Below are 25270 nucleotides of genomic sequence, written 5' to 3' on the forward strand. Positions count from 1 at the left end.
TTAAAGGTTGAGACCGAGTTTGCGTCTCTGACATGGGTAGGCAGACCGTTCCATAAAAATGGAGCTCTATAGGAGAAAGCCCTGCCTCCAGCTGTTTGCTTAGAAATTCTAGGGACAATTAGGAGGCCTGCGTCTTGTGACCGTAGCGTACGTGTAGGTATGTACGGCAGGACCAAATCAGAGAGATAGGTAGGAGCAAGCCCATGTAATGCTTTGTAGGTTAGCAGTAAAACCTTGAAATCAGCCCTTGCTTTGACAGGAAGCCAGTGTAGAGAGGCTAGCACTGGAGTAATATGATCAAATTTTTTGGTTCTAGTCAGGATTCTAGCAGCCGTATTTAGCACTAACTGAAGTTTATTTAGTGCTTTATCCGGGTAGCCGGAAAATAGAGCATTGCAGTAGTCTAACCTAGAAGTGACAAAAGCATGGATTAATTGTTCTGCATCATTTTTGGACAGAAAGTTTCAGATTTTTGCAATGTTACGTAGATGGAAAAAAGCTGTCCTCGAAATGGTCTTGATATGTTCTTCAAAAGAGAGATCAGGGTCCAGAGTAACACCGAGGTATAGCAAGGCACTTGTATAATTGTGCTCCATGAGGAAGACAGAGGCAGACCCTCTTGGGATGTTTTGGTACTGTGCTGTCCTGACCTAACCTAGTATGTATGGAGAGTGTGTATTCAGTTATGCAACCATATGCAGAGGGGCTTAGCATTGCATTTAGCATTGTTACGGTCCATTCATGTTTGACAGGATAGTTTTCAATGGCTTTCTTTTAAATCTCCCACATTGACTACAGTACATGCCATAGATAATTGGAACTGTAGCTATTTGGATTAATTTACGCAGATGACTGTAATGACTGCTTGAATCTGCTCAACGCAGTATGCAGTATTTTTTGCCATTTATATCTGTTAACTGAAATGCAGTATATGTGTTTTATAAAATGAATGGCCCCATAGAGCCTTTACTTGAACAAATGTCATTTCAGAAACAAAAGAATAAGACACCGGGGTAGACATAAAATCTATTATGTGTGCATGTTATGCTGTTGTTTTCCTGATATAGTCCAACTTTTGTTGATGACTAATATTAGCTCTCTTTCCCAAGCATGCAGGGCACCTTACCCCAGGCCAAGGCACAGCGAGCCATCTGCAGCATGACAAAATCCTAATGTCAGGGTATGAGATCATGTGGAAGCCTGGTGACTAGGACACATTGTGCCACATACATCAACTGTCATACATCAACTGGGTTTGACAGGCACCACCTATGTTTTTGGATGAGTAGTGCTTAAATACACATTTATTTACTCTGCAAATACCAATCGTATTTTTATTTAATTTGGTTTCTTCATAAACTGGTGAAGGAGGAGTGGAGGAGATAACACACAAAGATATGTGTATAAAACCATTGCTGACACAGCCATTGTAGAAGATGTACCCTGGCATCTGGCCAGGAGCCTTGACACCAGCAACTCTCACAGTGGCAAAGCATTTGTCCCATTCCAAGAGCCCTCAATACAGTCCACCTGTCTGCTCCCAGACATTCCATTCCCTCTCACTTCCTTCACATTATGTGACTGCTGACTTGTTTCACAGACAATTGGTCCCTTGGCTCAGATTCATCGTAGTACCCCCTTGCAAACAGAAGTGCTGTCAACTCATCCCCGATCCCCACTCTGTCCCGTCCGTTCTCATCATGGCCCAGGAGTCAGGACCACTTCAGTGTCCGATCAGATCCACTCCTCCTGACACCTCTCTTCCACAGGCCAATCAAGGGAGCTAAATCCCTATGACAATATCAATAGCTGAACCTGAGCCTATTGGCTCTCCTTGTTTTACACTTGAAAATGTGGCGATGTCTCAACACTATAGCTTCAATTTGCTCCAACAAAGAGAAGGGAAACCATAAGTGTTTGAACGAACCTAACATCTCTGGACAATAAACAACATATGTAGATTGATAAATAAACTTTATTAGATTGAACTCTTGTGATTGCTTGGCGCAACCATCTCATTTGCTCCTGTGGTTGTTATCATTGATTGGGTGTGATCAGGGTCTAATAAACCACCTAATGTGTTCCTGTGGTGGAGTTTTGATTGGTTAATGTAATATTCCTTATGTTTAATATGAATAATAAAGCAATGTCCAGACACAGATCCAGTTGGTAATTTATTTAGAAGTGTTGATTAGCTCACACTCACGGGGTGAGCCAAGTTGACTACCATAAACTGTAGTACTATGGATCCACCAAGAGGTGTCGTATTAGGTTAGTGTTGTCGGAAACAATTAGCAGTGTTACTGCAATGTTGTGCATAAACAATTACAGTTAATGTTCTAATTGAGCCTAATCTTGGACTATATTCATCCATGCTGCAGCAGCGAGGCTCCTCTGTGGCCTCCTCCCTCCACAGGGAGTCAGTCTAACAGCTCTGTCTCCACTTTCCTTCCATCCCTAATCTTCAATGTTTCATCTTTTAATGGCTGCTCATTTCCTCCTTTCCACCCTTTTCTGCCTCCCTCTCTGCATCACTTTCCCATCATCCCTTATATTGGTGCAGAGCTCCAGAGAACAGCTGTCGGTCACCTGTGGAGACAGTATAATAAGCTCAGACAACAAGACTGGGACTCAAAATTGTGCAGCCGTTAAATGTCCCTCCCAGTCACAGTAAGCCTCCTTTGAAATCTGCATACTAGGAGAAGCTGGAATATTAAAGTGGGGCGTAGGGGCGGGTGAATGAGATGCAACGGGCACAGTTGGCATCAGTGTGGAATGAAGATGAAAATTCATTCCCAGTTTTTGCTTTACCATCTTTCACTGCCAAGAAGACGCTTGGTCAGGTCCAAGGAGCAGAGAATTGGCTGGCGAATATTCTGCTGATCTATGGCTTCATACAGCTTTTTTCACAGGACAGAGACTGTTGCATTGCTGCCAGAGATGTAAAAAAAAACCTGGTAGGACACCACTTGTATACAGATTGTCAGTCTGAGAGGAAAGTGCCAAGTGAAAGTGATGGGGTCATGATAGGGGCTGCCCCAAATGATTGATGTATTATAATAATTGATTATGCTTATGTTGTATTAATAGAAGGGGAAGGGCTATAAGACCCTCCCCCACTACATTTATAGGGACCTGGACCACATATTAGCAATATATGCATTATAAGGTTTAATATTGTTCCACAGTTCTTTGCTAGTCTCTGCCTCTTACAAGAAATAGTCTGAGATGTGTGAGTTATTGCAGTCAAAACAGGGTGTCTGTGAGAAAGCGCCTCAAGGCGAAAAGAGATACATAGACACAGAACCCTGCAGGGGAGTAAAGAGATGAGACAAGTCAGACATACCACTGTACACCACACAGGAATTGAAAATTACTGCTGAGCCCTTAGAAAACACTGGACTACTATTTTCTCCTGCAAGTTTGCATAACTGTATATGCATGGGCTTGGTCTCATGAGTAGAAGGTGTTGACGTAGGCAGTTAGATCACTAGGGGTTGACTGCAAGCATATTAAAGCAACTTTGACCTTTTTTATTTTGCAGGACTTACTCGGAAACATGGGTGCTATGTTCCCGTTGTCAACTTCTGTCTGCAATTGCATTAATAAAGATTTGATTGATTGATTTACTTAAAGATATTGTCTGATTGCTGATTTCACCAATAAGCCAATGATTGACAAGGAACAAGGAACCTATCCGGAGCTGAGTCACCACAGAAAAGAGGGTTGTTTGATGGTTCGTGCCAACATGTCCACTACCACAGGGATGTGTCCTGGTCTTAACTCCTGTCCTGATGCCTTGCTATATCATGTAATGGTTTCTAAAGACCAGCATGCTAATGGGGAAGATGACACAGAAATCAAATGTCACTACAGAATATAAATTCATTGGTGAAACATTTTAAAAGGCAGAGAAAATAAAAAATGTGTTTGTGAGCTAGATATTTACTAGAGTTGTCTAAATGTCAAACTAGGGTTGCATGCTTTTCTTTCCAGTAACTGGCATTCTGGCCCCACAGGCCTTAATGCGATCCAGAGGCTATTCAATCTTGTGTGTGTGTGCCCGCACGCGTGCTGTGTGAGACCACGCTAACTGGGACAGGAGCCAAGGGAGAATTGCTCTCCAGCTGCTCCTCCCAGCCTGCCTCTGTACCCCAGGGTTATCCCTCTCCTCTGGGACATCACCACACAGAACACATCCAGCTCACTCAGTTTCACAACATGGCTGAAGGGGAGAGTGGTTGGGGTTAGAAGAGGCTAAATGAGTGCCTGACAGACCAGCCTGGTGCCTGTCACAGTCTTATTGAGAATCTATTGCTCTGGCTCCTTTTTCTCAGAATACAGTTATAACACAATGCTTGAATCACTAGTGTCAATATGCTTAAACCTACAAGTGGCACTTCAGTTAGTTGTTTGTAGACACATGCAACTCTGCAAGTCCAGCTAACCAGATGCTAGAATACAAGGGAATTTCTTTTGTCTGACGCCCATTTGTGTGAGATAACTGTAAAGTGCAATGTTTGCCAGGATTGTCCTAAAATGCTCAGTCAAGCACAACCTTTCAGAAATGATCAGAGTCCAAGGAAAAGCTTTTATTCATGTCATAATTAGATCAAGGAATGGCCCCTGGAGTTCTGGGAACGTTGCTTGACAGTTCCTTTGGAACAAACATTCTTAGAACACTGAAAAGAAAATGGACAAGATGAGGTTACTTATACTTACAGCTATTTGCTCCATGTGAAGCATAAGCCTGAAACAAGCTCACATCATGACTGCAAGATGAGGTGAGCTGAGTATTGCCTCTAACCATGTAGTGGGAACCAAAATGTGTTTACTGGATGACACCAGGAAACAGGATTTATTGTTTGCCGGCCTTTGACACCGGTTTGAACTCTGGTGGCCTGGAGTGTTTCTTTTTGTGGCCACTGAGATGTAAAGATATGCTGGCTCAAGGTATTCTTCAATTTGGTGCTCGGAGATAAAGCTCAGATATATAGATCCTACTTGCCCGACTCTGCAGCACACAGTCCACTATAAAAGCGTCAAGCAGACAGTCTGCACTGGGAGCCCTTTGCAGCTACAGAGCAGCTTTGTCATGAGGCCAGATAATCATGGTCCACCTCGTTTGCTGATTGAAGCACTTTTTCCCCATTGAACATAGAGAAATCTATTTTGGTCTGTCAGATATGGTCTAATTTTGAAAGAATAAGCCACACAGAAGAACATGTATTACTTCTTCAAGCCCAGAGTGCATTTAGGCTGACCACTGTTCCTCAATCATGCTTGGCGAAATATGTTTTTCTCAAAGCCTCTTAATGTAATCATATTTACTGCCAAGCACCTCATTAGGGAGGAGTTAAGTGGGAGGGAGAGAGCCAGTCAGTGGGGCCATACATATTTGAATCAGTGGAGTTCAACTGACATCATATATCACTTAAGGGCTCATTGAAAAGAAGGCTTGGATCACATACAATTCAGTTCCACACTGCAGAGTTGAAGGAATTCTGTACATGTTTTCAATCAGCTCCCTGTTTTCAGTGGCATCGATAGACATACATCAATTTTAATGTTGTAAAATAAATCTCAAACACATGAAATTAAGTGCATGAAGTGCATGCAACAGTTGTGACAAATAATCATAGTACTATTTGGAGCAATACAGTAAACAAGTACTGACAAACCTACTGTAGAAGTCCTCAACATTATTTCAGAACGCCATGGGATCTATTTTACTCTCTAAGAGTTGGAATGAATATTCTCAGGGCAGGGAAAACACTGCTTTGATGGTTATGAAACAGTCTACTTATTTTTACATTGTTTTCTAGGATTCTTATTCAACTCTTTCTGTATCGGGTAGACGGAGAGACACGAAGTTGACCTCTTCATAGCGTGGGTGGGTGTTACCACATCAAGAGCTGGTCGACAAGAGCATGGAGTTTTACATTGCTCAAATCATCTGAATTGCATGATGATTTGGGGGGATTTTGGAAAAAAAGTGACATTGCAATATTATGCAAGCATATTCCTAACCCTGTATTTCCATTGGTAGCCATATTCCTAACCCTGTATTTCCATTGGTAGCCATATTCCTAACCCTGTATTTCCATTGGTAGCCATATTCCTAACCCTGTATTTCCATTGGTAGCCAAATTATTTTAAACAAATAGATGTTTGAGAGCAACTAGCTTTGCAATGCAACATTTTCATTGTGGTTCTGTTCTTGTCTTTAAGCAAATGTCAAAGGCTGTATCAAGAGATTCACTCCTGGGTCTGGAACTGTTCATGTTCTCTGACGTGCTCGGAGTTCACAGAAAACACAGCGTATTGAGTTAAATGCTACCATTTAACACACTTATTTCCAGGAATATTTTTACACTCCATGCGATGCCATAAATGGACAGCGTACATAAGGGAGTGTGTGTGTTTTCTGCTGGTCTCACCAGCGGATATTTTCATTGATAAGGTCCACGTTTCATGATGCTGCACAAAATGTCATTTGGAGATCAGAATTGACAGATCTTTAAATGCTAACAAATGAAATGTAGGTTCTTATTTCACATTACACAAAAACCTATGCTAAATCTAAACAGTGATGCAAAAGATATTCACCTGACCTGAATAAGTCAATAAATAAAAAGTAAAGGGTGTACACAGAAAATGTGTCTGGGATGTTGTGGGTCAGGCAAGGCGTGCAGAGCAGGCCTGCAGGTAGCCAGAGGGAGGGGGCTTGGTGAACAACCCATGTCACAACCCATTTGTTTCCCAGACATGCCACTATGCAATTCTTATACCATTAGTAACCCAAACATGTAATCCATATTGCTTAATATATATGTTAATGTTCTGACGTCTTCTCTGGGTATATAGATATTTGGGCTGGGGTGTGTGGGTAATTGGGTTTAGGTGTGTGCTGGGGTATAATATAATAAAATGAACAAACAAGTACACCTACTCCCCAGCCCCAATATTTTATTTTACCTTCATTTAAAGTCAGTTAAGAACAAATTCTTATTTTCAATGACGACCTAGGAACAGTGTGTCAACTGCCTTGTTCAGGGGCGTACCGACAGATTTTTACCTTGTCGGCTCGGGGATTCGATCTTGCAACCTTTCCATTACTAGTCCAACGCGCTAACCACCTGCCGCCCCACTAGGCTATTTATATACCTCAGCCCACTTACCCACACACCCCAGCACACACCTAAACCCAATTACCCACACACCCCAGCCCAAATATCTATATACACACACACACCTCAGCCCACACCTAAAAACTCAATTACCCACACAGCCCAGCTCTGTTAACCCTAACACCCCCCCCCCCCCCCCCCCCCAATATTGGTACAATCAAGTACCGATACACCCATATCCTAGATCTAAATCACCTGTTACTTATAGGACCCCAGTTCCTTTGCCAATACACCTCATCCCTGTACTTGCATATCTCAACCCACATACACTTTCCTTAGACCTGTATTCCCCAAGTCACCAACAGTAACCTATATTTAGCTATTCGCTGCAAATTCCAACACTGTTATTTGCATATCTTAGTCATGTGACCTCTAACCTGTTTACACTAATAATTTCATAAGTCAATCCGTAGTACAGTGGTATAACAAATGTGCCCAGGACTTTTTTCATACCACAAACTTTGAATGGGCAATAGACGTCCATCCAGACCTATTACCTGTACTAACCTTGTGTATCCCTACACCACATTACTAATGTAAACCAGGCAAATCCATGAGTATACTCATATAACTGCAGGTCTAACCCAGTGCCCAAGCCTCAACATTTATACAAACCAGGTATATACTTGTACTTCAGTCCCAATTGTCATAGAAACCAGGTCTACACCTGTAATTCACCTCCAATGTACATACCTACAAAGTCTGCACCTGTGCTTGAACCCAATTAGTCAACTAAGCCATGTCTAAATGTTGCCTAAGCCTGAAAACTCAAACTAATACCCCAGCACCTCAGCCCAAATACCCATACAAACCATGGTTACACCTGTGGCTATAGTATGTCCCAATACCCTGATAAACCAGGTCTACCCTTGTGACTATCCAGCAAAACACCACATAAACCAGGTCTACCATTGTGCAAGAGACACTAAACAAACCTATTAAAGTTGTATATGTGTTAAGTTATTACACTAATTCAGATTATGGGTTCATACATGAACAACTCTACCTGAAATAACAAGATATGATGTTTTAAAAAGTCAGTCACTTATTAAAACATAGGTAAAGGCTAATGCATAATGGTAGATGAATCTGTAAGATCATCTTGATCAACTACAGTGCATTTGGAAAGTATTCAGACCCCTTGACTTTTTCCCACTTTGTTAGGATACAGCCTTATTCTAAAATTGATTAAATATATATTTTCCCCTTCAATCTACACACAATACCTCATAATGACAAAGCAAAAAGAGGTTGACATTTTTGAAAATGTATTAATTTAAAACTGAAATATCACATTCATAAGTATTCAGACCCTTTACTCAGTACTTTGTTAAAGCACCTTTGGCAGCAATTACAGCCTCGAGTCTTCTTGGGTATGATGCTACAAGCTTGGCACACCTGTATTTGGGGAGTTTCTTCCATTCTTCCCTGCAGATCCTGTCAAGCTCTGTCAGGTTGGATGGAAAGCGTTGCTGCACAGCTATTTCCAGGTCTCTCCAGAGATGTTCGATCGGGTCCAAGTCTGGGCTCTGGCTGGGCCACTAAAGGACAGTCAGAAACCCAAATCCACTCCTGCATTGACTTGGCTGTGTGCTTAGGTTCGCTGTCCTGTTGGAAGGTGAACCTTCACTCCAGTCTGAGGTCCTGAGCACTCTGGAGCAGGTTTTCATCAAGGATCTCTATATGCTCCGTTCATCTTTCCCTCGATCCTGACTAGTCTCCCAGTCCCTGCCACTGAAAAACATCCCCACAGCTTGATGCTGCCACCATGATTAATGGCCTGATGCAAGGTTTTCTCCTGACGTGGTGCTTGGCATTCAGGCCAAAGAGTTCAGTCTTGGTTTCATCAGACCAAAGAATCTTGTTTCTCTTGGTCGGAGTCCTTTAGGTGCCCTTTGGCAAACTCCATGTGGGCTGTCATGTGCCTTTTACGGAGGATTGGCTTCCATCTGGTCTGGAGGTCAACCGGTTATGATTTTAACGCCAATACCGATTATTGGAGGACAAAAAAAAGCTGATATTGATTGAAATCTGACTTTTCATTGATTGAATTTTTCAATATTTCAATATTTCAATTTCAATAGATTGAAATCGGAATTTTTTATATATATTTGTAATAGTGACAATTACAACAATACTGAATGAACAATGAACACTTATTTTAACTTAATATAATACATACAGTGGGGAGAACAAGTATTTGATAACCTGCAAAATCGGCAGTGTTTCCTACTTACAAAGCATGTAGATGTCTGTAATTTTTATCATAGGTACACTTCAACTGTGAGAGACGGAATCTAAAACAATCCAGAAAAATCACCTTGTATGATTTTTAAGTAACTAATTTGCATTTTATTGCATGACGTAAGTATTTGATCACCTACCAACCAGTAAGAATTCCAGCTCTCACAGACCTGTTAGTTTTTCTTTAAGAAGCCCTCCTGTTCTCCTCTCAATACCTGTATTAACTGCACCTGTTTGAACTCATTAACTGTATAAAAGACCTGCCCACACACTCAAACAGACTCCAACCTCTCCACAATGGCCAATAACAGAGAGCTGTGTAAGGACATCAGGGACAAAATTGTAGACCTGCACAATGCTGGGATGGGCTACAGGACAATAGGCAAGCAGCTTGGTGAGAAGGCAACAACTGTTGGCGCAATTATTAGAAAATTGAAGAAGTTCAAGGTCAATCACCTTCGGTCTGGGGTCTGGGGCTCCATGCGAGATCTCACCTCGTGGGGCATCAACGATCATGAGGAAGGTAAGGAATCAGCCCAGAACTACACGGCACGGCTACACTGTACACAGAACTACACGGCACGGCTGGTCAATGACCTGAAGAGAGCTGGGACCACAGTCTCAAAGAAAACCATTAGTAACACACTGCGCCATCATGGATTAAAATCCTGCAGCGCACGCAAGGTCCCCCTGCTCAAGCCAGCGCATGTCCAGGCCTGTCTGAAGTTTGCCAATGACCATCTGGATGATCCAGAGGAGGAATGGGAGAAGTTCATGTGGTCTGATGAGACAAAAATAGAGCTTTTTGGTCTAAACTCCACTCGCTGTGTTTGGAGGAAGAAGGATGAGTACAAGCCCAAGAACACTATCCCAACCATGAAGCATGGAGGTGGAAACATCATTCTTTGGGGATGCTTTTCTGCAAAGGGGACAGGACGACTGCACCGTATTGAGGGGAGGATGGATGGGGCCATGTAGCACAAGATCTTGGCCAACAACCTCCTTCCCTCAGTAAGAGCATTGAAGATGGGTCGTGGCTGGGTCTTCCAGCATGACAACGACCCGAAAGACACAGCCAGGGCAACTAAGGAGTGGCTCCGTAAGGAGCATCTCAAGGTCCTGGAGTGGCCTAAGCCAGTCTCCAGACCTGAACCCAATAGAAAATCTTTGGCGGGAGCTGAATGTCCGTATTGCCCAGCGACAGCCCTGAAACCTGAAGGATCTGGAGAAGGTCTGTATGGAGGAGTGGGCCAAAATCCCTGCTGCAGTGTGTGCAAACGTGGTCAAGAACTACAGGAAACGTATGATCTCTGTAATTGCAAACAAAGGTTTCTGTACCAAATATTAAGTTCTGCTTTTCTGATGTATCAAATACTTATGCCATGCAATAAAATACAAATGAATGACTTAAATCATACAATGTGATTTTCTGGATTTTTGTTTTAGATTCCGTCTCTCACGGTTGAAGTGTACCTATGATAAAAATTACAGACCTCTACATGCTTTGTAAGTAGGAAAACCTGCAAAATCGGCAGTGTACCAAATACTTGTTCTCCCCACTGTATATAAAATCCATTTAGTCTCAAAAAAATTATAAAACATGATAAATTGTTTAAATAGTGCAAAAACAGTGCTGGAGAAGAAAGTAATAGTGCAATATGTGCCATGTAAAAATGCTAACGTTTAAGTTCCTTGCTCAGAACATATAAAAGCTGGTGGTTCAATATTCCCGTATTCCCAATATTCAATGCTGCAGACATTTTTTGGTACCCTTCCCCAGATCTGTGCCTCGACACAATCCTGTCTCGGAGTTAAACGGACAATTTCTTTGACCTCACGGCTTGGTTTTTCCACTGACATGCACTGTCAACTGTGGGACCTTATATAGACAAGTGTGTGCCTTTCCAAGTCAAGTCCAATCAATTGAATTTACAACAGGTGTACTCCAATCAAGTTGTAGTAACATCAAGGATAAATCAATGGAAACAGAATGCACCTAAGCCAATTTTGAGTCTCATAGCAAAGGGTCTAAATACTTACAGTACCAGTCAAAAGTTGACACCTACTCATTCAAGGGGTTTATTATTTTTACTATTTTCTACATTGTAGAATAATAGTAAAGACATCAAAACTATGAAAGAACACATATGGAATCATGTAGTAACCAAAAGTGTTAAACAAATCAAAATGTTATATTTTACATTCTTCAATGTAAATTTTGATACACAAGACTACATATTTACAAATCAAATATGTTTTAAAAACAATGTATTTGTTCTTTAAGTGTCGAAAACAGACTTCTGGTGGCAAATTTGAACTATACCTTTGAATTGTATGATTGTGACCATTTTGAGAAATCATGACACTTCTCAGAAAAATACTAGACACCTTAATGACTTATTTGTTGATAAGTACAACTTTAAATTCTCTAGAGCCTTTAAAGTACAATTAATATGTTTTTACTACTGTGATTGATGGGATGGATTAAGTGGATTTAGCCCTGTTCACACTGGCTGTTTGAAGTGACTCAAATAAAATATTTTTATTTTATTTTTATTTCACCTTTATTTAACCAGGTAGGCTAGTTGAGAACAAGTTCTCATTTGCAACTGCGACCTGGCCAAGATAAAGCATAGCAGTGTGAGCAGACAACAAAGAGTTACACGTGGAGTAAACAATTAACAAGTCAATAACACAGTAGAAAACAAAGGGGGAGTCTATATACAATGTGTGCAAAAGGCATGAGGAGGTAGACAAATAATTACAATTTTGCAGATTAACACTGGAGTGATGAATGATCAGATGGTCATGTACAGGTAGAGATACTGGTGTGCAAAAGAGCAGAAAAGTAAATAAATAAAAACAGTATGGGGATGAGGTAGGTGAAAAAGGGTGGGCTATTTACCAATAGACTATGTACAGCTGCAGCGATCGGTTAGCTGCTCAGATAGCTGATGTTTGAAGTTGGTGAGGGAGATAAGTCTCCAACTTCAGCGATTTTTGCAATTCGTTCCAGTCACAGGCAGCAGAGTATTGGAACGAAAGGCGGCCAAATGAGGTGTTGGCTTTAGGGATGATCAGTGAGATACACCTGCTGGAGCGCGTGCTACGGATGGGTGTTGCCATCGTGACCAGTGAGCTGAGATAAGGCGGAGCTTTACCTAGCATGGACTTGTAGATGACCTGGAGCCAGTGGGTCTGGCGACGAATATGTAGCGAGGGCCAGCCGACTAGAGCATACAAGTCACAGTGGTGGGTGGTATAAGGTGCTTTAGTGACAAAACGGATGGCACTGTGATAGACTGCATCCAGTTTGCTGAGTAGAGTGTTGGAAGCCATTTTGTAGATGACATCGCCGAAGTCGAGGATCGGTAGGATAGTCAGTTTTACTAGGGTAAGCTTGGCGGCGTGAGTGAAGGAGGCTTTGTTGCGGAATAGAAAGCCGACTCTTGATTTGATTTTCGATTGGAGATGTTTGATATGAGTCTGGAAGGAGAGTTTGCAGTCTAGCCAGACACCTAGGTACTTATAGACGTCCACATATTCTAGGTCGGAACCATCCAGGGTGGTGATGCTAGTCGGGCATGCGGGTGCAGGCAGCGACCGGTTGAAAAGCATGCATTTGGTTTTACTAGCGTTTAAGAGCAGTTGGAGGCCACGGAAGGAGTGTTGTATGGCATTGAAGCTTGTTTGGAGGTTAGATAGCACAGTGTCCAAAGACGGGCCGAAAGTATATAGAATGGTGTCGTCTGCGTAGAGGTGGATCAGGGAATCGCCCGCAGCAAGAGCAACATCATTGATATACACAGAGAAAAGAGTCGGCCCGAGAATTGAACCCTGTGGCACCCCCATAGAGACTGCCAGAGGACCGGACAGCATGCCCTCCGATTTGACACACTGAACTCTGTCTGCAAAGTAATTGGTGAACCAGGCAAGGCAGTCATCCGAAAAACCGAGGCTCCTGAGTCTGCCGATAAGAATATGGTGATTGACATACAAATACATTTTAAAAAGAAGTTATTTTTCCTGCAGTCTGAACAGCCAGAAAGCACATCAAACTGGATATTTCATGGTTTGAAATCCTTTACAGATCTGATTCCTGTAAATGTGACTTGTCTGAGAAGTCATATCTGATTTATTTTCCCTCTAGTGGGTTTGAGAATTATTTGTCGGTTTGTGTTGCTTGCTAACTACTCTGTTGACAGTTTGTAAACGATTAACAAGCTACCACGTTTTTGTCAAACAGATTAGTGAACATGCTAGAAAGCGAAACAGCTACCTAGCTAGCTAGCTAGTTGACTGCTGTGGCTAGCCAAAAATGACTTGTTTTGAAAGTTGGATCATCTTATCCTGAGGCTTTAAGTGTTCTTAAACTGATTTTGAACACTCAAAGCTACTGGGAAACTTCCATGGCAAGCACTGTTGTCACCTTAGCTTGCTACATAACTTCTGAGTGATAGAAAGCAAGAACACCACCACCACTACACACACCCGCCATTACAACTAGCGTAGCCATGTCAGCAAATGACTAGTTTGCACACACACAAATCTGGTCACTTGTAACTTGCTGTTTGTACAGTCAGTATTCCAATACAGATTTGAAAAACAAAACTAATTTGATCATTAAGGCCTCCTGTGTGAACAAAGCTTGAATGTCACTCTTGTTTACCTGTCCCCAGTCAGTCAGATGGCGTTATTTGTAGAAGCATGGTGACACAGACAGTCTTGTGACACTCTGTCCTAGCTTTAGATGCTGGAGGACAGGAGGAGATGACGGACAGATAAGACTGACAGTAACACTGACAGCGGGCATGCTGCCAGACAGACAGTGGTGCCTGGCAGAAATCCCACCCACATGCCACGCAAAATGGCCAGAGAGTCTCAGTGAATGAGGCGAGACAAGCGTCCCTGAGAGTACTGCAGGGGTAAACAACCCTGAGATCTGCAATCAGACCATGGATAAAACCACACACACACACACACACACACACACACGCAGCCTTCGCAGTCATGGTTTATTATGCACACAGCATACCAATTCCCCCCTGACCCTGTCCACCTATAGCAGCCAGCAACTGTAGAGCTGCTCAATAACACAAACAATGTTTGGCCACAACACCTTCAACCACTGTTTAGGAGAAAATGGCAGTCTACCAGACTTTAAATCATCCAGGACAACTGATCTTTGTTGGTTGTCAGGGAGATGAATTACTCCTCTTGCCATAAAACCAAACTTAGGTTAGGGGTTCTTAAACTTTTCCAGCCTGGGACTCAAATAAGAAATCCTGTGTTTTCTTCACACCAAAGCTTATAAAAACATGCAATTATATGTACATATCAGTACATTTTATTGCCCTTATGCCTAAAACAAATGAATTATTAGACAAATGACAAAATACCCATATAATGACCTATTCATGTTTATTTTTCCCCATTACAAACACTCTTACATATCTGTCTAGGTTGGAACTGTTGCTGTTAAAATACATGAAATCATTTTTCTGAAATGGAATAAACGAATTGATTACAACACACAGATGTATAACAGAACACACACAGGCTCAGTTTGATAGTAAAACCATAAGTAACTGTAGATGAAAACTTGATCAGGCCTACTGTACATATTACTGTACAAAGTATTGTTGAAAAAAAGGTCTAGGCTGAAACTGTTGCTGTTCAAATACAATAAAAAATTATAATTCTGAACTGGAAGAAAAAAACTGACTGATCACATCACACAGATGTAGACCAGAATATACACACCTAGCGTGTAGCTGGTTGAAGTTTTCAACCAGCATGTCTGTTCTGGGCTTAGTTTTTGACAGTGCAACCCTGAGGTCATGCTTAGCATTGAGTCTGTTACTGTACTTTAAATTGTTTTATTTTTTAAAAGTATGCCATTGTTGAGAACCCTGACTCAGATAGGTACAGGTATGTGGTGCCAAACTGGATAAGAACATCTACTGCATTCGCAGTCAGACAGGAGACCGCAACCAAAAACTGTTAACTGCATCTTGCATCAATCGGTTTATTCCAGAATAAAAATGATTACTTGTATTTAAAAAGTAACAGTTCCAATCTAGACTGTTTTCAACAATAATTTCTACAGTAAAATGTACAGACGGCCTGAAATGTTCTATGTAGCTAGCTAGCTATTCGTTGTGTGCAACGGGATTTTTTGAAAAATAAACTCGCACCTCTGAGACATAGTACTGTACTCCCTTATTTCTGCTTATCACCACCTGTTATAAAATGACAACAATGCCTTGCTAGCTGACTTACTTTTCCACTGTCGAAGCATTGTTTCCTGGAAACATTGTTTCCTGGAAGCATTCTGCCCTCTTCTGAAATAACTCCATGGGTTTACCGTCATGCTGTGGATGTTTGGTCGGGACGTGTTGTTTTAATTTGTTCGTTTTGTGAGACTCATTACTATGCACTTCCCTGCACAAAACATTGTGGGAGCTCCTCGTGTTAAACCAAGATGGAGAAACTAATCGCTGTATTTGCGTTTCATGACAATTGAGCTCAGTCAGAACTTGTGGCTACCTTGAATCCATTTGGTGATGGCGAGTGGGAACGATCAAAGTGGCTGACAGCGCATCATCTACTTCTGAACGACAGCAATGCAGCGTGTGGGTCGTGGAGTGATCTTCAATAAAACTGCAGGAAAAATATCTGGTAAGCACCCGGGCATCTCCTCCCACTCGCGCAGCTGCCAAACTGAGAAGAGGCACCGCTGCAAAGCAGAGTGCGCACTGCACAGAGAGCGCAGTTGCTCTTGGCCAAATCAATTCCAGTAATTAAACACTTAGTCCGACACGTCGCGACCCATACTTGATGGGCGAATTCGTTTAACATCTCTTGAAACGTTGGACTATAAACTTAGAATAGGATTTTAGCGAATGTAGTTTAAGGCTGTATCACATCCGGCCGTGATTGGGAGTCCCATAGGAACTGTACCCAGTTCCCTGCGTCGTCCGGGTTAGCCCGGAGTAGGCCGTCATTGTAAATAACAATTTGTTATTAACAGACTTGCCCATCTAAATAAAACAAATAATTAGGTATGCCAGGTTTTCCTTGAATCAGTGAAAATAACCATTCCACTTGTCCCTCACAGCTTCCCTTTTTATCCATACTGAAATAGTTCCTTACAACTGTGAGCAGTCATCCTTACTGCAGAACTTCGGGTAGAAAGAGAGGAAATCAAACTTAGACACCCATCTCTAAAGAGTGCCCACGCACACGAAAAATAAGCTTATTCTTTTCATTATTCTCCCCCATGTACCCAGTTCCCTACTTCATTTAGCTTTGGTGTTTATGGGAGAAGTACCTGAATCACTGCAGTGCCCCTCACTGTGGGCGAGTGAGTGGTGTGTAAAGCTAGATCCTTCTCCAGGTAGAATACATCCCTTCTTCCTTGCATCCCACACAATCCAGAGAGAAACCTTCCTCTGGGCTCCAACACTTCAGCATTGAGTCTCCAGCTCTCACCCGCGTCGGGAGGAGTGAGGTATACAAAACAAAATACCCAAATTGGCCACAGGGGGGCGACTTGTGGAGTGGCAAGTAGCCTAGAGGTTAAGAGCATCGGGCCAGTAACCGAACTGGTTTGCAAAATATCATAATGGGTGGACTGCATGTATGTACCATATGGTGAAATTAGATATGAGGTAAGTCTCTGGCTGAACTGGCTCTTATTATTGTCAAGGAAAACTTCTTTTAAAAAAAAGGTCCAATGCAGCTGTTTTTATCTCAATATCAAATTATTTCTGGTTAACAATTTAGTACCTTATTGTGTTTGTTTTCAATTAAAATACAAACAAAAAAAGCTTTTTGGGAAAGAGCAATTTCTAAAGCAATAATTATGTTAGGACCATCTGGGAGTGGTCTGAGTGGGGAGGGGAAAACTGAATATAAGCTGTTATTGGCAGAAAGGTTTGGAACCATTTCTTATTGGTCTATTAACTCATTTACCACCTGGTGATGTAACCAGGCAGGCATTTCTCCATCCCACCAAAACAGTCAAGAGATGTCAGATTTTTTCAAACAGCTCTTACACTAAAATGGCATTCTAATTATTTTTACAGTATGATTCCAACCTCTGTGTGTAAATATATATAAATAAAACAGGAAAATCACATTAATTTCCCCGTGCAGACAAAGTCACAGTTGAATCAAATTCAGAATAATAGGCACTTAAATGATAGTGTTGCTGTGTAAATATCTGAGAAGGCAAGAGAATACCTCAATTGGATCTATTTGTTTGCAGCCATAAATCAGTTGGCCAGAGATAAACAGTGTACTGCTCAAAACAATAATGTCTAGAGCCAGCCAGGTTGAACTGCGTGCACACATCCTCCTCCAACAGACTGACCTGGTTTCCAGCTCTCTTGTAAACAGCCCACTGTTCTCTTATGCAACTGACTGTGAGAAACTGAGTGTGAGAGAGCAGCCCATTAAGCATGACATAGTGAGCTCCTCTCATCAACACCATGGCAGTTACATGTATCAACAATCATCGGAGTTCTTCAGCCGTGGCCAGTTGTGTCTCGGACAGAATACAGAGAGAACGGAGATAACTACACTATAAGCTTTTAAATCAGTCAATCCCCTCAACATATAATGGTAGTGCTCTGGGCCTAGTTTTTCCAAAGTTATCAGATAGGACTAAATGCAAATAAATAGAATGAATAGAACAGACAAATCATTGAGTTGAATATAAATGCAACATGTAAAGTGCTAGTCCCATGTTTCATGAACTGAAATAAAAGATCCCAGAAATGTTCCATATGCACAAAAAACATCTCTCAAATGTTGTGCACAAATTTGTTTATCCCTGTTAGTGAGCATTTTATCCGTTGTCAAGATAATCCAGCCACCTGACAGGTGTGGCATATCAAGAAGCTGATTAAACAGCATGAACATTACACAGGTGCACCTTGTCCCTGGGACAAGGCCACTTTAAAATGTGCAGTTTTGACACAACACTATGCCAGAGATGTCTCAAGTTGAGGGAGCATGCAATTGGCATGCTGACTACAGGAATGTCCACCAGAGCTTTTGCCAGATCATTTAATATTACATTTCTCTACCATAAGCCACCTCCAACATTGTTTTAGAGAATTTGGTAGTATGTCCAACCTGGCCTCACAACCGCAGACTGTGTGTAACCACGCCAGCCCAGGACCTCCACATCCGGCATCGTCAGCAGGGGGAGGTGGGGAGGCGTATTTCTGTCTGTAATAAAACCCTTTTGTGGGGAAAAACTCATTCTGATTGGCTGGGCCTGGATCCCCAGAGGGTCAGCCTGGCCCCCAACTGGACGGGCCTATGCCCTCCTAGGCCCACCCATGGCTGCACCCCTGCCCAGTCATGTGAAATCCATAGATTAGGGACTAATTAATGCATTTCAATTGACTGATTTCCTTGTAAGAACTGTAACTCAGCAAAATCTTTGAAATTGTTGCATGCTGCGTTAATATTTTTGTTCAGTAGATTTCTTTGCATTTAATCCTATAGCTGAAATCCAGATAACTTGGAAAAATTGGGCCCTGGAGACTGAAACTGAATGGTTAAATGAATAAAGTAAATTATTTGTTTCAACACGCAGTATCAAATTGGTTTTAAGTTGCATGAAATGGCCATGCTACATTATCAAACTTACAGTTGTTTTGGTGTGATTAGACTGGTCTCCTCAGTGAATAGGAGGTCTCTTCCCTGGATGCACCGTACCATAATACACAGTGTAAACAGATCGGCCAAGGCACAGATACGCAGAGGACATGCCTTAATCGAGAGGCAATGCATTTCAGGCGCCATTTCAACTGAAATAAAACAAGTCTTTTTTAATTTAGCAGTTCGTTCAATTATGACATGACAGATATGAGCCACAGGAAAACCTTGAAAAGTCTTGACCTTGTGGTAATTGAGAGCTGAGCTGAACCTCCCTATGAGCACAAGGTATCAGAAAGAAATTTTTAGTTGAAAAAAATCTTTCAACCAATTTTGCTCACTGGGCTTGTCTAATGTACAGTACTGCACAGTAAATCATTCTACCCTTCTTATCAACAATAACCCATAACATTAAATTGTGTAGCACAGAGAGAGATTTAATTGTATCGAGTGGAAAGCTGATATTGTATACAGACGAGAGAAGGAATATACAGTTGAAGTCAAAAGTTTACATACACCTTAGCAAATACATTTAAACTCAGTTTCTCACAATTCCTGAAATTTAATTTTCCTGAGTACAAATTCCCTGTCTTAGGTCAGTTAGGGTCACCACTTTATTTTAAGAATGTGAAATGTCAGAATAATAGTAGAGAATGATTTATTTCAGCTTTTATTTCTTTCATCACATTCCCAGTGGGTCAGAAGTTTACATGCTACCAAATACGAATTGAGTGTATTGCCTTTAAAATTGTTTAACTTGGGTCAAACATTTCGGGTAGCCTTCCACAAGCTTCGCACAATAAGTCGGGTGAATTTTGGCCCATTCCTCCTGACAGAGCTGGAGTAACTGAGTCAGGTCTGTAGGCCTCCTTGCTCGCACACACTTTTTCAGTTCTGCCCACAAATGCTCTATAGGATTGAGGTCAGGGCTTTGTGATGGTCATTCCAATAGCTTGACTTTGTTGTCCATAAGCCATTTTGCCACAACTTTGGAAGTATGCTTGGGGTCATTGTCCATTTGGAAGACCCATTTGCGACCAAGCTTTAAACTTCCTGACTGAGGTCTTGAGATGTTGCTTCAATATATCCACATAATTTCCCTACCTCATGATGCCATCTATTTTGTGAAGTGCACCAGCCCCTCCTGCAGCAAAGCACCCCTACAACATGATGCTGCCACCCCCATGCTTCACGGTTGGGATGGTGTTCTTCGGCTTGCAAGCCTCCCCCTTTTTCCTGCAAACATAACAATGGTCATTATGGCCAAACGGTTCTATTTTTTTTCATTAGACCAGAGGACATTTCTCCAAAAAGTAAGATATTTGTCCCCATGTGCAGTTGCAAACCGTAGTCTGGCTTTCTATGGCGGTTTTGGAGCAGTGGCTTCTTCCTAGCCACCGTGCTTCTACACCTGCATTGCTTGCTGTTTGGGGTTTTAGGCTGGGTTTCTGTACAGCACTTTGAGATATCAGCTGATGTACGAAGGGCTATATAAATAAATTTGATTTGATTCCTTGCCGAGTGGCCTTTAAGGTTATGTCGATATAGGACTCGTTTTACTGTGGATATAGATACTTTTGTACCCGTTTCCTCCAGCATCTTCACAATGTGCTTTTCTGTTGTTCTGGGATGGATTTGCACTTTTCGAACCAAAGTACATTAATCTCTAGGAGACCGAACGCGTCTCCTCCCTGAGCGGTATGATGGCTGCATGGTCCTATGGTGTGTATACTTGTGTACTATTGTTTGTACAGATGAACGTGGTACCTTCAGGACTACCTGACATGATGACTCCTTGCTGTCCCCAGTCCATCTGACCGTGCTGCTGCTCCAGTTTCAACTGTTCTGCCTTATTATTATACGACCATGCTGGTCATTTATGAACATTTGAACATCTTGGCCATGTTCTGTTATAATCTCCACCCGGCACAGCCAGAAGAGGACTGGCCACCCCACAAAGCCTGGTTCCTCTCTAGGTTTCTTCCTAGGTTTTGGCCTTTCTAGGGAGTTTTTCCTAGCCACCGTGCTTCTACACCTGCATTGCTTGCTGTTTGGGGTTTTAGGCTGGGTTTCTGTACAGCACTTTGAGATATCAGCTGATGTACGAAGGGCTACATAAATAAATTTGATTTGGTCATTTCTCCCAAGGATGAACCAGACTTGTGGAGGTCTACAATTTCTTTTCTGAGGTCTTGGCTGATTTCTTTTGATTTTCCCATGATGTCAAGCAAAGAGGCACTGGGTTTGAAGATAGGCTAATTGACATAATTTGAGTCAATTGGAGGTGTACCTGTGGATGTATTTCAAGGCCTATCAGAAGCTTCTTAAGCCACGACATAATTTTCTGGAATCTTCCAAGCCGTTTAAAAGGCACAGTCAACTGTGTATATGCAAACTTCTGACCAACTGGAATTGTGATACAGTGATTTGTAAGTGAAATAATCTGTCTAAAAAAAAATTGTTGGAAAAATGACTTGTGTCATGTACAAAAGTAGAGGTAGAGTAGAGGTCCTAACCGCAAAAACTAGTTTAAGAAATTTGTGGAGTGGGACCAAACGACCACCCCTCATCACTGTCAAACGCTCCCTGAAACACTTCTGCGAGCAGGCCTTTCTAATCGACCTGGCCGGGGTATCCTGGAATGACATTGACCTCATCCCGTCAGTAGATGATGCCTGGCTATTCTTTAAAAAGTGCCTTCCTCGCCATCTTAAATAAGCATGCCCCTCTCAAAAAATGTAGAACTAGGAATAGATAAAGTCCTTGGTTCACTTCAGACCGGTCTGCCCTTGACCAGCACAAAAACATCCTGTGGCGTTCTGCATTAGCATCAAATAGCCCCTGTGATATGCAACTTTTCAGGGAAGTTAGGAACAAATATACACAGGCAGTTAGAAAAGCTAAGGCAAGCTTTTTCAAACAGAAATTTGCATCCTGTAGTACTAACTCAAAAAAGTTCTGGGACACTGTAAAGTCCATGGAGAATAAGAGCACCTCCTCCCAGCTGCCCACTGCTCTGAGGCTAGGAAACACTCACCACCGATAAATCCACTATAATTGAGAATTTCAATAAGCATTTCTCTACGACTGGCCATGCTTTCCATATGGCTACCCCTACCCCGGTCAACTGCCCGGCATCCTCCACAGCAACCCGCCAAAGCCACCACCATTTTTCCTTCACCCAAATCCAGATAGCTGATGTTCTAAAAGAGCTGCAAAATCTGGACACCTACAAATCAGGCGGACTAGACAATCTGGAACCTCTTTCTAAAATTATCTGCCGAAATTGTTGCAACCCCTATTACTAGCCTGTTCAACCTCTTTCGTATCGTCTGAGATTCCCAAAGATTGGAAAGCTGCCGCGGTCATCCCCCTCTTCAAAGGGGGTGACACTAGATAACTGACCATTTCGAATCCCACCATACCTTCTCCGCTATGCAATCTGGTTTCAGAGCTGGTCATGGGTGCACCTCAGCCACGTGGCCTCCAACTGCTCTTAAACACAAGTAAAACTAAATGCATGCTATTCAATCGATCACTAGCCACACCTGCTCGCCTGTCCAGCATCACTACTCTGGACGGCTCGGACTTAGAATACGTGGACAACTACAAATACCTGGGTGTCTGGTTAAACAGTAAACTCTCCTTCCAGACTCACATTAAGCATCTCCAATCCAAAATTAAATCTAGAATCGGCTTCTTATATCGCAACAAAGCATCCTTCACTCATGCTGCCAAACATACCCTCGTATAACTGACCATCCTACCGATCCTCGACTTCAGTGATGTCATCTATAAAATAGCCTCCAACACTCTACTCAACAAACTGGATGCAGTCTATCACAGTGCCATCTGTTTTGTCACCAAAGCCCCATACACTACCCACCATTGCGACCTGTACGCTCTTGTTGGTTGGCCCTCGCTTCATACTCGTCGCCAAATCCACTGGCTACAGGTTATCTACAAGTCTCTGCTAGGTAAAGCCCCGCCTTATCTCAGCTCAATGGTCACCATAGCAGCACCCACTCATAGCACGCGCTCCAGCAGCTATATCTCACTGGTCACCCAAAAGCCAATTCCTCCTTTGGTCGTCTTTCCTTCCAGTTCTCTGCTGCCCATGACTGGAACGAATTGCAAAAATCTCTGAAGCTGGAGACTCACATCTCCCTCACTAGCTTTAAGCACCAGCTGTCAGAGCAGCTTACAGATCACTGCACCTGTACATAGCCCATCTGTAAACAGCCCATGTATTTACCTACCTCATCCCCATTCTGGTATTTATTTATTTAGCTCCTTTGCACCCCAGTAGCTCTACCTGCACATTCATCTTCTGCCGATCTACCATTCCAGTGTTTAATTGCTATATTGTAATTACTTCGCCACCATGGCCTATTTATTTCCTTAACTTACCTCATTTGCACTCACTGTATATAGACTTTTTGTTTTCTTTAGTTCTATTGTATTATTGACTGTATGTTTTGTTTATTCCACGTGTAACTCTGTGTTGTTGTATGGTGTCGAATTGCTACGCTTTTATCTTGGCCAGATCGCAGTTGCAAATGAGAACTTGTTCTCAACTAGCCTACCTAGTTAAATAAAAGGTGAAAAAAAATGTAATCTACTTTGGCATGTGTAAACACTGGCAGACTTACCATTAGGCAGAACTGGAAATTATCTCAGGCCTTCCATCATCAAGGGACTTCATGAGCTGGGCTCTATCTGCCACTATCGGCCTTCTGCACCTGCAGTGGCAGATGTCTGAGCTACAGCGGTTTTTGTCAGACCAGGTGGCATCCCGGAAATCGTTATTCTCACGAAAATGTTTGTAGCGTCAGAGTACATTAATATGACCCCTCTATGGAAATGAGACTCGCGAACACAATGTTCTCAGTTTTGCTCCTTCCCGACAAGCGTCACAGTAATTCTGAAGATTGCCCGGTACCGGCTGAATAGGGCATGTCCATGTAAAAGATATACGGGGAATTCCACGCAATAAAAAAATTCAAAACAGCCACGCTAAAAACAGACACTTCAAAACGTACTTCATTTTGATTAAAATTTTTACTATCCGTTTTTCCATGTATGAATCATATGTTATTCAATGCATTTCTATGGGCTAATAGCAGTAAGGCCAAATTCAATGTTTCATCAAATACATTTTGTGTGTATATATAAAAATAAATATATATTTTTTTGTAACACAAGTGAAGAAATCCAAGGGGGGTGTAGACTATCTATAGGCACTGTATCTGATTCGGTCTGGCAAAAAATATTATGGCATGTCCTACTCTTTTTGTCCAGACAGCATCAGCTACATATAGTAAGACAGAGGGGCACTGTTTCACTCGTTCGGCTGCTTTCCCAGGTGAGATAGTTTAAGACACTTGTGAATTGAAGGAAAGTTGACGGGTACACCGTTCCCGATGCTGGAATTATTTTTGGGATGAATGTGCGAAGGTACTCCGACATTGCTCATCCAAATATATTTCTATACTTCTTAATTCCATTTCTAGATTTGTGCATCTTTAGATATTACTGCAGTGTTGGAGCTAGGAACACAAGCATTTAGCTACGCCCGCAATAACGTCTGCTAAACATGTGTATGCGACTTATTACATTTGATTTGAGGTAACCTACTTCTTGAAGTGATTTGTTTGACAATCAGATGAAGACCATGAACCAGTCATGAGGTTATGTTCATGGCACATTAAAATAAAATGTTTAGTGAAATTACATATTTACTAGAAATCCCATTTACTTCTTAGCAGGGGGTGGCTCAAACTGGCCTCCAAATCACTATGTCCGCTCCTGTGTAGAAGACTTACTGACTGATTTGGGTTAGACTATGAGTGAGGCTGTGCTTGGCCACTCGCTGGCAATGAGGATGTAGTGACAGACAGAACTTAATGTCAGCTCTAATAAGGATGGCACTGCATTTAGAGTGGTTAAAAAACATTAGCATCTGTCACTAGTAGCATTATTTAGTCAATGAATAAAGAGTCTTGCACGGTCTCCTGGTGCTCCAGATGTTCAGGATTGGCTTTAGCACAAGTACTGCATGGTACGGCTGGCTGCTGTTGTTGGAACTGCACCAAACTTAAAATCTCTGAAGTGTCTGTTTTCTGGGGACTGTGAAAGGAGAGGCTACCTACTGTATCCAT

General features: G+C 42.1%; 1 long non-coding RNA gene across 1 annotated transcript; it reads right to left on the bottom strand.

Annotated features, from left to right (window-relative positions):
• Nucleotides 1-2161: 2161 nt before the first annotated feature.
• LOC109904725 (uncharacterized) lies at nucleotides 2162-24032 on the bottom strand. The gene is made up of 2 exons (XR_002257208.2): nucleotides 23762-24032; nucleotides 2162-2589 (listed from the first exon to the last, which is right to left on the bottom strand). It is a non-coding gene; the product is annotated as an uncharacterized LOC109904725 (long non-coding RNA).
• Between the last annotated feature and the right edge of the window lie 1238 nt (nucleotides 24033-25270).

The sequence above is a fragment of the Oncorhynchus kisutch genome, linkage group LG15 (assembly GCF_002021735.2).
Source record: "Oncorhynchus kisutch isolate 150728-3 linkage group LG15, Okis_V2, whole genome shotgun sequence".
In the NCBI taxonomy this organism is placed as follows: domain Eukaryota; kingdom Metazoa; phylum Chordata; class Actinopteri; order Salmoniformes; family Salmonidae; genus Oncorhynchus; species Oncorhynchus kisutch.